The following is a 13,937-nucleotide window of genomic DNA, read 5'->3' as shown; positions in this document are numbered from 1 at the left end:
TTTTAGGGAAGGGTCTACAGGGTGTTCAGGGTTTCACTACTAGATTGGACTTGTAGTGATCCACCTGTTTACAGCCTCCCAAGAGCTGGGATTACAGGAGCACACCACCATGCCCAATTGCAGTCTCAGCACGCCCTGGGGGCAGGGTTGGCACAGCAGGCCCAGGGATCCGAACCCTCGGCCCCTGTGCCTGCTTGTAGGTGCTTTAATCCACTGAGTTATTTGGCTGGCCGTGGAATGGTAGATTTTTGTAAAATGGCCATTTTGGGATGGTGGTGGCACAGGGGATAGATGGGCTAGCAGAATGAACAGTCTTTTAGCCAGGGCTATGGCCAAAAACAGAAGGACTATTCAACTGATATTTTTAAGAGAATTCATTGAAGGAGCTATTTACAGAGATGCAGATAGGTTTTAAGGAGCAAATAGGAATATTTAATTGTCCAGAGAAAAGTAGCAACAGGAAATCCTTACCTTCCTTCCTCTAAATGGTAGTGAGAGGAATTTGTATTCCTGGAACCATGGTCTGACTAAAGCCATAAGGGAGGACCTGGCTTAGATCTATCGCACCCTCTGTGGGAATCAATCTGTCTGAACTGGGAGAATTAGTGACCTACTCCTATCTGTGTATGTCATTGTCTTCTGTGTCTCCCATTGGCCCATCCTAACTAGAAACCAGAGGGACAGTGACTCTAAGTGATGCCAACTCTGGATGTTCATCTCCTGATGGACAGAAGGAATGGAGAAGGCATGAATGGATTTGGGTGGGACGCACCTGGAAAATATAGACTTGGGCCAATTAATTCTGCTTGCAACAAGGTAACTGCTTCAAAATCCTTTGGCTGATTAGTTATTGCACTTGAGATAACAATGGGCTGATTTATTCTAGAAGTTTTGAAGGGTAATTGCTGTGACCCTATGTAGTTGTGAAGAGAAAGAAAGGGATAGCAAGTCCAGAACAACCCTGACTCATTTCCCTGCTGGACTGGGGCCATCTGTCTTAGCTTGCTGGGTTTTCTTTTACTCCGTTTGCTACTATGCAGTCTACACTGTGGTAATCTTTTTGTTGGGATGTGTAATAAATACCTCAGAGTTGTGCAGGCCTTAATAATCTCCCATCCTCTTCATCAGAAACATCTCATTACTGTAAAATTAAAATGAGCGACCCAAGGAAGGGACTCCTTCCAAGGCACTTGTATGTTTCAGCTACTGTTTCCCAGGGAAATTGTTTTGTTCTTAATACTCACAAATGCCTTTAAGTTGTTCAAGGTTTATTATTTAAAAGAGGGATTAGACCTAGTTTAGACTAGGGATTAGGGGCCAAGGACATAGTTCAGTGGTCTAAGCTCCTGCCTGGCAAGCTCAAGGACCCAGATTCGATCCCTAGTACCAATTCTGTGCTGGCCCTGTGCCAAAATGGCCACTGAAACTAGACGTGGTGGTGCATGTTTGTAATCCCAGCACTGGGAAGGCTGAGACAGGAGCATTCCTCTGAGTCCAAGCTGCATAGTGAGACCCTGTACAAAGTAAATAGATAAATAAAAGATTAAAAAAATTAGACTAGGGAGTAGGCTTTAGTCTTCCCTATGGATGGAAACAAATCAATGAGAAGTAGGTATGAAGCAAATGCATTATTTTCTGATTTTACCGGTTTGAAGTTTCCAAGTTATTCAAAAACAGAAAAGCCTGCCTTGAGAGAGAGTGAGCTCCCCCTCACCAAAGGCACTGACCAGAAAGCATAGAAGGAAGCTAAACAACAGGTTGAGTGTTGGATGTGTGGTTGGCCATATTATCCTTTGAGGATCTCTCCTGGTCCGAAAAATATGTAATGCTCTACATTTGAAGTAGTTTTATCAGTAGCAGCACTCGGTTCTGGCCTCTGTTGTTGGAGTCAGCTGAATTTAAGAGGTATGGAGGCGGAGTGAAAAGAAGAAATGTGACAGGGATAGTTAGAAGGAAGAAAAGCAAGAACATACTCCACATTGTTCGTTTGGGGTCTTGTTTTACTCATTTGAAATGTAATGAAGGAACAGGACTACTGGAGCTGCCCACCTTCCACGGTTAGCATGAGTGAACACTGGGCATGGAGTTCAAGCTCTTCATGGGCCAGCACTACCACCTCGCAGCAGTGCTTCCTGTTATCTTGCCTGGACTTCTGTGCTCTGTGAGCTGAGGCTCTGCATCTGATGTCACACGTCACACGCACCTCAGAACCGCACAACAGAAACCAAGGAAGGTCAGGACACCACATCACATTTGCTGGGGGCAACGTCTTAGTTTTCAACTGCTACTACAGCAGATTATAATTCTGGGATTCAAACGTCTGAAATGCTCTAGTGAATCAAATGGAATCAGACAGGGTGGTGGTCTTTTGGGGGCTCTAGTAGAAAAATATAGTTGCTCTTTTTTTCCAGCTTCTAGAGCCCACCTGCAGTTTTTGACTTGTGACCTCTTTCTCCACTTTCAAAATTAGTAGAGAGCAAAGTTAACAGGGCAGATAAAGATGTGTGGCTTTTTTTTTTTTCAACAGGCCCCATGAGGAGGATAAGACAGGCTACTCAGAAGGAGTGATTGTCCCTGATGACTGGCCTGAAAAGCATATAGGTTTGTAGATGATGAAGAACTCTCCTAGGAAGTGACTGATCAGCTCAAGCTTAAATTCCACCTGGTGGAAGGTTTAATGTAGCATATTTATATTTTATATTCTGAGTCAACTAGCACATCTCCTTCTGTGATTCATACTCATATCTCTCTTAGAAGACCCCTTGAGACCACACTAGGCCTATCTTTGTAACCAAGGATGGTCTTCCTAGTTCAAGATCCTTGACTTAATCACAGTTGGAAAGCCCCTTTGGCCATATAAGGTAACACAGTCACAGATTCTAGACATTAGGATGTAGGTATCTTATTTGTGTGTGTGTGTGTGTGTGTGTGTGTGTGGCCATCTCACCTACCCTGGGGGCAGGGCTGATGTGGCATGTGGTACTGGGGACTAAACCATGGTCCCTGTGCACTTGCCTAAGCAGGAGCTTTAGACTGCTGAGCTATCTCGCCAGTCCCAGGATGTAGACATCTTTGAGGAGGGTATTATCCTGCTGCCACAGAAGATGGTACCTAAAATCTATTCTCAAGGGGCAGACTGAGGTTGGGGTGGGTGGAATTGCCACCATTCACATTACATCTGCTCAGCTGCTAAGGGGCCCAGACATGTCATCATTGCAGACCAGTCCCCACCGGGATACCCTAGTAAAATTTGGGTCTGGGTTGGCATTCATGCTGTTCGTGAAGTACTTTTAGGCATAAGGAAGTATAGTACTTCACTGTCCCCTTAGGGTTAAGTGTGGCTATGTGACTTGCTATGACCCATGAAGGTGAGCAGAGGTGACAAATGTCACTTGTGGGATGAGCTTATAAGGGCCGGTGGTGCACGACTTGATATTCTCTTGTTCCTGCCAGATCAAATACGGCAGTGCCCAGATGAAATCTCCCTTGGATGGGCCCCAGAATGAAAGTTAATAAAGTGCCTCTGAGCCCATCTGACCCCTAAAAGGTATACAGCTGGAATGGGAAGTGAGCATTTGTTCTTTTAATCCACCCACACATTGAAATAGTAGAATTTAGCCCACAGTGATGGATGCACACTTTCTCAGTAACGAATCTAATTCAGCTTCTTCCTTTGCTGGTCTTTCCCACCAGGGCACTATTCCCTAGTGCTCTGTGCATCTAGGCAGTCTTCTGACTATGAAGCAGGCTGCAGCTGTTCAGGGAGTGCTAGTCACTTGGGTTTCTGTTCACTCTCCCACAATTTTTAGACTAAGAGGAACACATTTGCAATTGAATCATTTGTAGTCTTCTCAACTATTCCACTCGTTTTTCACAGTGGGCTTGACGCACAAAAGGCCACTGCTTTCCTTTCCTCAGCCTATTTCTTCTATTTTTTGCTGCACTTTCTGGCCCTAGCACTCTGCTGACAGTTGTAGAATTTTAGCCTACTGGAAAGACCTCTGTGATCCCTTTCTCTGGATGGGTGGATAACACTTGCCTGGGCTGTACTGCTGGCAGTTAGCTCCACTAGCCTTCCCATTGTGTGTCTCCACTGTTATTCACCAGTGACTGGCCTTCCTGCTGAAATTCTTCCAACTGCAACAAACTCCAGTGATTATTGCCTACCTATGCTTGAAAAAAATTCCTCATCCCTCCATTCACATGTCACCCTGGAAGAATCTACCTTGTACAACAGTCATGGTGTGTTCCAACCTAGGCAAATCAGACCCAGTCTTGCTAGGGCTGAATTTACCATGAGGTGAGATTGTTTCCATTCACCAATCTCTAATACAGCCGTATCCACACAAGATAACACAGAGGGTACACATCTGTGTAATCCCATGATGTGCTTCCTTGGAGCACCCTCCTGCTAACCTTGCTCTTTCTTCTCCCTGGGTCTTATTTTCTACCTAAGCATCTCTTTAGCTAGATGGCCTGTTCACATGCATGTGGCTGCTTCAGCCTTAGTCATTTGTGGGGGAGGGGCATAAGTTTATACTTCTCTCACTGATTCACCCTCTGCTTAAGTAAGGGGGCATCTGCTTCCAACCCTCACACTTTGTACTCATCTCTACAGAGGCTAGACTGTGTGATCTCCCTACTAAGATACAGTGATCAGCTTGAGCCCATCTCTGAGCTCATATACTCTCCTCAGAGGGGGGAGAACTGACTGGCATTCACTGATGTGATGAGATGGAATTTCTCATGATTTTGCATTAGTGTGGGATGCAGTCAATAGTTCAGACCTGCGATAAAGCTTATGCTCTGACCTATTTGGTTTTAAATGCGTCCACTCTTTAACAACGTAGTTTCCTGAGTGGAGCCATAGCAGGGAGATTCATACCTTCTCTTAGGTGAGGAGGCTCATATTGAAAATCATATTGGGAAAGCCAAAGTTCTTCTAAACTAATGGGCTGAGAAATGCCCTGCTTTTCAGTGACTTTCCAGTGTCTTCCTGCAGGCAAGCACAGAGGTAATCACAAGCAGATGGAAACCCACAGGCACAAACATACATTCTTCATCTACTATAGAGCTCTGTGCATTGAGACGAGGAAGAGAGGGCAGGGGTAAAGGGCAGCTTCTGTGTCCTATGCCATTACTAACAATTTGGATATAATTACAATTAAGACACATGGGAAGGTAAATCAAAAGAATTCATCTCCTGATGCTGAGTTTCAAGGTGATTTCCAGACCCATGATAGGATAACATGAGGACATTTTGGAAATGTGGTCAGATAGGAATTTGAGATTGATTGATTGATTGATTGATATTTGGTACAGGGTCTCACTATACAGCTTGGATGCAGAGTGATCCTCCTGTTTAGCCCCCTGTCCCAAGAGCTGGGAATACAAGCATGTGCCACCATGCTCAGATTCAGTGGCCAGCAGCGTGTACCTGGGGGCTGGGGAGGCACAGCATGCAGTACTGGGGATTGAACCCGGGTCCCTGAACTAGCCACGCAGGTGCTTAGGCCCTTGAGCCATCTCCCTGGCCAGAAACTTGAGGTTTTATAGAGCAGCTTCTTTGGGAAATTGTCTGGGAATCTTCTAAGAGGCATCAAGAAGTCTTGAACATCATTTAATTTCCCTCCTAGGTTTTCCCACTGCACCTTCAAAATAGATTTTAAAAGAAATATATTTTCCTTCATTTCAGTGATATTGAGACAGAAAATTAAGTTAAGTAATTCTAAATTCTTAAAATGTAGAAATTCAGAAATAATTTTGTGAGGCAAACTCATTGTCTAGCTACAAAAATAAAATAATGAAATAAGTTACATTAACTTATTTATAATAAGTTAACAATAGTAAGTTATATCCCTTCCCACTAAAAATAAAAACCTCAAAACGCTGACTCCTGTTTTAGCCTGTGATTGCTTGGCTAAGCTGCTTCTCTTCCCATATTCTGTGGGTGTTGATCCAAGTTAACTTTTTTGATTATTACTGTTAGATCACCTCAAGGTTTGAGAAATAGTTCCAATTAAAACACAGGAAAGGGAAATGACACGAAGTTGCAACAAGAGCAATAACCAAAAGTCCTTCCTGGCAGCAGTAGGATGCTAGAGCATTTTATTTTAGTTTAAGGCAAAAACTTGAAAATGATTTGTTTCAGCTACATCTCTCATCTGTACTATGCAAAATAGAGTAGACCAATTAAAGGCTTGAGGCTTTATTAAATGACTGACTAAACATCATTATTTGACAACGTAGTCATACAAATTAATTGACGTGCATTTTCTACTGATAATAGTTTCAAGGTAACAGAAGGATCCATTTCACCAATAAGCCATGGCATGTTATGCTTGCCAAATGATTACTAAGTCTCGTGATGTCTTGCCTGGCTTTTCTGCAGTTTTCCCCACCCCCACCCCATGGTAACTTCCCATATCTGTCTCTGCCCAGCAAGCTCCTCAATAGGGTTAAGACCTTCAAGAAACACTAAATCTCCACCCTCAGGCTCTCAGGTAAGCTTGATCGTATCCTTAGAGTCACTAAGGGACTTTGTGTGTCCTGTCATTCTAGATTTTCAGACATCTCGCAGCTCTCTGTACATCTTGCCCAGCCCCTAAATCTTGTGGGCTTCGGATCCTGCTCTACTCTTTTCCTTCACAGGGCTTACTTAACAAAGTACCAGGCTTGTCCCAGAGCTACCAGTGGCTGTTTGGAAACAGACAGAAAGCAGGAAAATCTAGAGACAGTAAGATCTTTGCAGAAATAATAGTAATAATATTCTTTCTGGTTCTGGATTTCCTTTTACTTGGCCTGGTAGGGGTATAGCAGCCCTCACCATCTCTTGAATTTCAGATATACGAATCTGGTGCATGCGTGTAGCTTTTCCCTTCAGGTTAAATAACTCCTAACACCTGCAGTAATGATTTATAGATCCTATTTTCCAGCTCTAATCATTTTCATTGCTTGGCTCTGGAACTTCTCCAAGTTCCCCACTCACTTATGCTCCAGTCTCCAAACAACATGGTATTAAAATTCTGAGTGAAAGAATTATTGTCATGTTCCTACATTCAATATTCTTATTTATAAACACCTTTTCTCCTAATCAGTCTGTAAATATTAACCAGGCACTTATACCTAGCATGGGGTTTTGAATTTTTTGGAAATTTCTTTTTTTTTTTTAATGAGCAGAATATATTTATTGGGGGAAGAAAGCTCCAATTCGAGAAAGGGACAGGAGGGGGACCTGAGCTGGTAGTCCCTGGGAAGCTGTCTCTTCTGGGGACTTTTATAGAGGAAAACCATGTGGTGAGGCGGGTCTAAGGTGGTGGTGAACATGGGAGCTTGCTTGGGTGGGCAGGAGGTGGGACAAAACTATGGTCAACCAATGAGATTACAAGCACCATTGCTCAGGTAAAATAGATTAAATCAGGATCAAATGGAGAAGTGAGTCACGTAGCAATTATGGGGATCCACCAGATTTTGTCTATGGAGATATATTAAGGCCTTAACTATCCACCTCATACAGCCCAAATAAGCTGAGCTTCTCAGAGTTTCCTGCCTCATTACAAGAGAAGCCATCTTCATATTCCTTAGGCAGGGCTACCTGTAGGAGGCCTTAAGACCAAAAAATTGTGTCTTGCTCAGTGGGCCCCAGGTATCTGACACAAGCTGCAGAAGTTAAAGGGGTTTGCAGGAATGAATTTGTCTCAGTTGAAGTGTTTCAGAGAAAGTTTCAGACTGAAGTGGTCATGGGTCTTCTCCTCTCAGCCCGAGGAAAGCCATGTGAACTGCTGATATAGGGAGAAATCCTGTTAAACTTTTAGTAGATGCTCATGCAGATGTGTAGGTAGTTACCCCATCAGTGGCCCCACTTGCAAACTGGAGAGTAACATAAAAGGCCAGTTTGTTTTTTGGCCATTTCAAATGACATTATTCCTCTCTGTGAGACAGGCTTTCATTTGGTAGTATTGCATAAAAATATTATAAGCACCTGTCCTGTAGTCTATTTATATAAGAGTGGAGTAAGGGTTGAGTGGTTTTCTATGTCGATAAGCAATGCCACTTCTTATCAGGTTTGGTTACATCAAATTAATTTAATAGCTCTGCTCCTTGAATACAGCAAGTTTATTGCTCATCCTACTGCATTGTACACTGCAAAGTACAAAGAGGCAGCAAATGATCTAGAAATTTTTTTTATTACACAGTTTCAACAGGATCAATTTTATTCTATTTTGTTGATTTCCTTCTAGCCCAACTGAGCATTACATTTTCTGTCTATTGTTATTGGGGAGATTTCAGGTAGGACTAAAATATTAATAATGCAAATCTACTTAAACATCATAAAAGTTTAACATTATTATTATTACTTGTATTTTTAGGGAAGGGTCTACAGGGTATTCAGGATCTCACTACTAGATCAGACTTGTGGTGATCCGCCTGTTTACAGCCTCCCAGGAGTTGGAGGCTGGCCACCACTCCCAGTCTGTTGCCATCTCAGTGTGCTCCGGGGGCAGAGCCTGCACAGCAGGCTCAGGGATTGAACCCCTGGCCCCTGAACCTGCTGACAGGCATTTTAATCTGCTGAGCTATTTGGCCAGCCCTAAAAGTTTAACATTATTATATACTACTTTTCTTTAAAAGCATTTTCTGTATGCCTTATTTGATTTGATTCTCATCTAGATCACATTAGAAAGTAAAGGTAAAAAAGATGGTCATCAGCATTCATTTAATTATTCCAAGGCAAATAAGAGTTTAAGATCAACCGAGTCAATACAAGTTAATGGGTAGGTAAGCGTTCTGATTTGTAGTTTAGATTTTTTGCAAAAGAGCTTCTCAAAGCTGAAAGTTGAACTATTAACTATTAATCATAATACTCTTAGAGATTAAAACTTCTAAGGAATCCAAAATAAGAAAACAGACATTATAGGGGTATTGTACATGTATTTTAATGAAAAAAAAGCAATTTCTTCTTCTTTTTTATATTTTTCAGGACAGGATCTACAGGGCCCACAGGGTCTCACGATGTAGATCAGACTCATAGTGATTTGTCTGTGTTCAGCCTCCCAAGAGCTGGGATTACAGGCATGTGCCACCATGCCCAGTCTCAATCTCAGTCTCATCCTGGGGATGGGGCTGGGACAGCTATCCAGGGATTGAACCCTGGTCACTGTGTCTGCCTAAGCAGGTGCTTTAATCCGCTGAGCTATTTGACTGGCACTATGAAAAATGTTTTAAACACCTCTTAATGTAATCAAAAGAGCAAAACAATAATACGTAATGGAATTGTCATTTGGTAGAAAAGCACAAAATTAAAAATTTGTATTACTCATTGTTCTTTGGAGAAACAAAACTAATAGTATTTTTTCAGCTGTGAAAGTATAGATGTCCCAAGAGCTGTTGCCAGTAATTTGGAGAAGAAGAAGAGCTGAGATGCAATGGTGATCTCAAGCCTGAGAAACAGCAAATCTGGAGGTATAAACTCCAGTCTAGAAGCATACAGTCCTGAAAGCACAAGTGGGTTGAAGTTTTAGTCTGTGTGTGAAGGTTGACAAAGACCAATGTCCTAGCTGGAGACTTCCGGCATGTTTATTCTTTCAAAGAATCAACTGTTTTACTCATTGATTTTATATATATATATTTTTTTCCAATGTTATTAATTTCTTCTCTCATTTTCATGTTTTCCTTCCTTGTACTAGGCTTTGGTTTTGATGTTCTTGTTTTTCTAAGACATTGAAGTGCACCCTTACATTATTTGTTAATATGTATGTATGACAAACATGTATTAATATATTTTTTAAATCCTCACACATACAAAGAAGAGTTCAGGCATGAAGATTTCTCAGCATTTTTGCTCTATTTAGTCTTTCAGTTGATGGGCTAAAGCCTCCTCACATGAGAATGCTTGGAACCCATCAGTTCTCAATCTGCTGCTGTACTTATTCTACTGATTCAGGTGTTAATCTCATCCAGAAACACCCTCACAGGCATTGCGAGAATAATACTTGGTCAAATGTCTGAATATCCTGTGTCTCAGCTAAGCTGACATATCAAATTGACCATCCAGGATACATGGTAAACATTTAATCCTCACAGGTTTCCCACATACCTCTGTGACTGTTTTGCAAACATACTTGGAGCTAATATCAAATCACTAGTTTTGGGCATAAATCATGGGCCAAGTATGCTCTGTGAACTCTTTTATCTGGTGCCAAGGGACTCACTGCTTACAAGAAGCACCTGAGGAAGCGACAAATATTTGAAATCAATTAAACATTGATAACCTATTGCTTGCAGGTGTCACTGTGGAATCAATTTTCTTTGAAATATATATTCATGCACTGTTTTAAATGCATTTAACATATAAGAAATGTAAGCCCAAATTTACCTTTGTTAGTTTATAAAAGATTGAACTAAATATAGTATATGTTTGTTTCTCTGATCTGCAAGATTACTGCAAGTTTCACCCATTTTCTGTAAGAACGTACTTTTAAGTGGTTTAAGAAAGTATTTACATTCTCAGGTTAATAACATCTTATTTTAGAATCCTGGGCTGGTGATGTTTTTTTCTTTAAGTCTAGTTTTACTGTGATACAATTCATATACCATAAACCACCTAAAATATAACTCCAGAAGTGTTCATATGGCAACACAATTCTGTAACCATTACCACCATCAATTTCAAACATTTTTATCACTCCAAAGGAAATGTCACACACATTACCAGCTGCTATTTATTTCTTTTACCCTATTCACCAATCTCTTTCTTTCTTTACAGAGAGTGACTATTCTGAAAATTCTATATAAATGGAATCATACGATACATAGTTTTTTTCTGGTTAGCTTATTTCACTTAACATAACATCTTCAAGGGTCATTCTTTTTTGTGCCCTTGGAGCAGGGTTTCACAGTGCAGGCTAGGCTGATCTTGAACTCACTGGCCAGCCTTGAACTCACACCAATCCTCTTGCCTCAGCAATCATGGCCTCATCTATGTTTAAGCACATGTTAATACTTCATTACTTTTTATTGCTCAATGATATTCCACTGTATGGATAAATCAAATTTTACTTTCCATGCCAGGTGATGAACATTTAAGGTTGTTTACAAATTTTGAGTAGGGATACATTCTTAGTTCCCCTGACTGGGTATCTAGAGTTAGAACTGGTAAAACATAATGTGCATCTATCTTTACCAGTCTGAGGAGCTACCAAATTGTTTTTTAAGAAGAAGGTGCACCATTTTACATTCCACCAGTAATATGTGAGGGTTTCAGTTTTCTTTTTTATTTGCATCAACACTGGTTATTATCTTTCTTGTTGACTGTAGTAATACCAGTGTGTAGGCAATGGTTTTGATGTGGGTTTTCTTGTGGCAGATGTTGAGCATATCTTTGTATGTTAATGGATATTTGTATATTTTCTTTGGAGAAAGAAAGTAAGTCTTTTTTCCTATTGAGTTGTAAGAGTTCTTTTCACAATCTTAGTACTTGTTCCTTATCAGATATATAATCTGCCAGATATATTTTCTCCTTCTCTGAATTTGCTTTTCCTTTCTTAAAAATGTTCTTTGATGAAGTCCAATTTATCTATTGATTTTTCTTTCATTGCTTGTGATCTTAGTGTCATGGTAAGAAAATGTTTTTAACCGAAGTTTCCTGGTAAGACTTTTGTAGTCTTAGCACTTACATTTGGGTCCATGACCTACTTTGAATTAATTTCTGCATATGACCTAAGGATGTGGCCCAATACCTCTCTTTGTATGTAAATATTCAGTTGTTCCAGCCCCAGTTTTGATTGTCTATGTTATGAAAAGTCTTGTTGAACAGTGTAAGAATAAAAAAATTCATTTCACATGAATGTAAGTATTAATTTTTGGACTCTCAGTGTTTATTACACTGCTTTGTATGCCTGTTCTAATGCTAGTACCATGTTGTCTTCATTGTTGTTATAGCTTTTTAGTAAAGCTTTGAAATCAGAAAATGTGTATTTTCCCAAATTGTTCCATTTTAAAGATTGGTTAGACTATTCTAAGTCTTCTGCATTTCCATATGAATTTTAATATCAGATCACCATTTAATATAAAATAAACAGTGGAGCTTATAATAGGGCTTGTAGTGATTGTGCTGTAGATCAATTTGGGGAGTTTTCTATCTCAATAATACTTAATACTCTAACCTGTGATCATAAAATATCTCATTAACATAGATCTTTTAACATTTGTTTTAATAATATCTTCTAATTTTCAGAATACGTGTTTTGCACTTTTTTGTTGAATCCATTCTAAAATATTTTATCCTTTTGATCTTAAGTGAAATTATTTTCTTAGTGTTATTTTGGAATTCTTCATCACTAGTGTATACTACGTTAGTTTTTGTATAATAATTTTGTATACTGCAATCGTGCTGAATTTGTTTAATAGTGCTAATAATTTTTAGTGGATATTTTCTATATAAAAAATCATGGCCCTTGTAGATATACATAGTTCTACTTCTTCTTTCTAATGATTATTTGTTTTTCTTGCTTTAATCTTTTGTTTATTTATTTACTTGGTACAGGATCTCACTACGCTCACTCCTGTCTCAGCCTCCCCAGTGCTGGGATTACAGCATGCGCCACCACACCTGGTTTTGGTGGCCGGCTCAATGCTCAGGGTCCAGGGGCTGGCACAGCATATGGTCCAGGGGATCCAACCCGGGTCCTTGTACCTGCCAGGTGCCTGCCCCAATTAAAGCCTCTAATGCAATGTTGAGTAGAAATGGCGGAGTAGGCATTCTTCTCATGCCCCTAGTCTCCAGGGAAAGCTTGAAGTCATCTGCAATTAAGTGTGTTTTTTTCATAGACAGGATTCTTGACTGGCATTCTATTTCTTTCCTCATATTGATTGTATTGTCCCATACCTTTTTTGCATAATTTTTTTCTTTTTTGTATTTTAGGGAAGTGACTACAGGGTGTTCAGGGTCTCACTACTAGATCGGACTCATAGTGATCTACCTGTTTATAGCCTCCCAAGTGCTGGGATTACAGGTGCATGCTACCACGCCCAGTCTCAATTGCTGTCTCAGTGCACCACAGGGATTGAACTCCTGGCCCTTGTACCTTCTTGCAGGTGCTTTCATCTGCTCAACAATTTGGCTGGTCCTTACTTGCATCGTTTCTGACAAGAGGTCAACTCTTAATCTAATTGGGTTTCCCTTGTATGCATTCCATACTTTTTAGGTTGCAGCTTTCAATAGTTTCTCTGTGTTGTTTTTTGCTACATATTTTATTCACATAATTTTATTGAGAAACAAATAGTATTGAGTCAGATTCAAACCAAATTGGTAGGACAGTATCAATAATTAACACATTGCATACATTCTTCCTAGTGGTTAATTGCTCTAAAAGATGCAGACATGATATCCTATTTACAAACACTATTAGGACAAATCCCTCTATTCATTAAGAGAATGTAACTGTATATCTATCCTAACCATTTTGAATACACAGATACAAAATGGACATTCATCTGTATCCCCTTTTTTGGTTTAGCTCTGTTATTTGAATATTATAGGCGTGTTAACTCAACAAAATATTCTAAAAGAGTCCAATAGCCCATAATAGTATTGGGTCTTCCGCTTGACTGGCAATGTCAGAAATTGTTGATCTGAGTCTCCTACAGCTCAACATAACACTATGGCTTTACTTTTTATATTTCATTTTTATACTTTTCTGCTGGATGGTTAAGACCAAGATAAAGCAAGACCTATTCAACAAGAGTTGTAGCTTTTGGGTCTGATAAGGTCAGTGAAATCCCCTCAGGATTTATCCTGAGATCCTGTACCTCAGATTGTAGAACCTTTGTCAGTGTCAGCCATGTGGATGAGTCACGGCCATTGCTTGGCCAATGTGCTCTCTGTGAAAGCCTGAGAGAATGTTTTCTCTCCATGTGACTCTCCTTAGGCACACTCT

This window comes from Octodon degus, unplaced genomic scaffold, assembly GCF_000260255.1.
Source record: "Octodon degus isolate 3935 unplaced genomic scaffold, OctDeg1.0 scaffold00020, whole genome shotgun sequence".
Classification (NCBI taxonomy): domain Eukaryota; kingdom Metazoa; phylum Chordata; class Mammalia; order Rodentia; family Octodontidae; genus Octodon; species Octodon degus.
The sequence above is the reverse complement of the archived record's forward strand: the minus strand, read 5'-3'. Positions refer to the sequence as shown.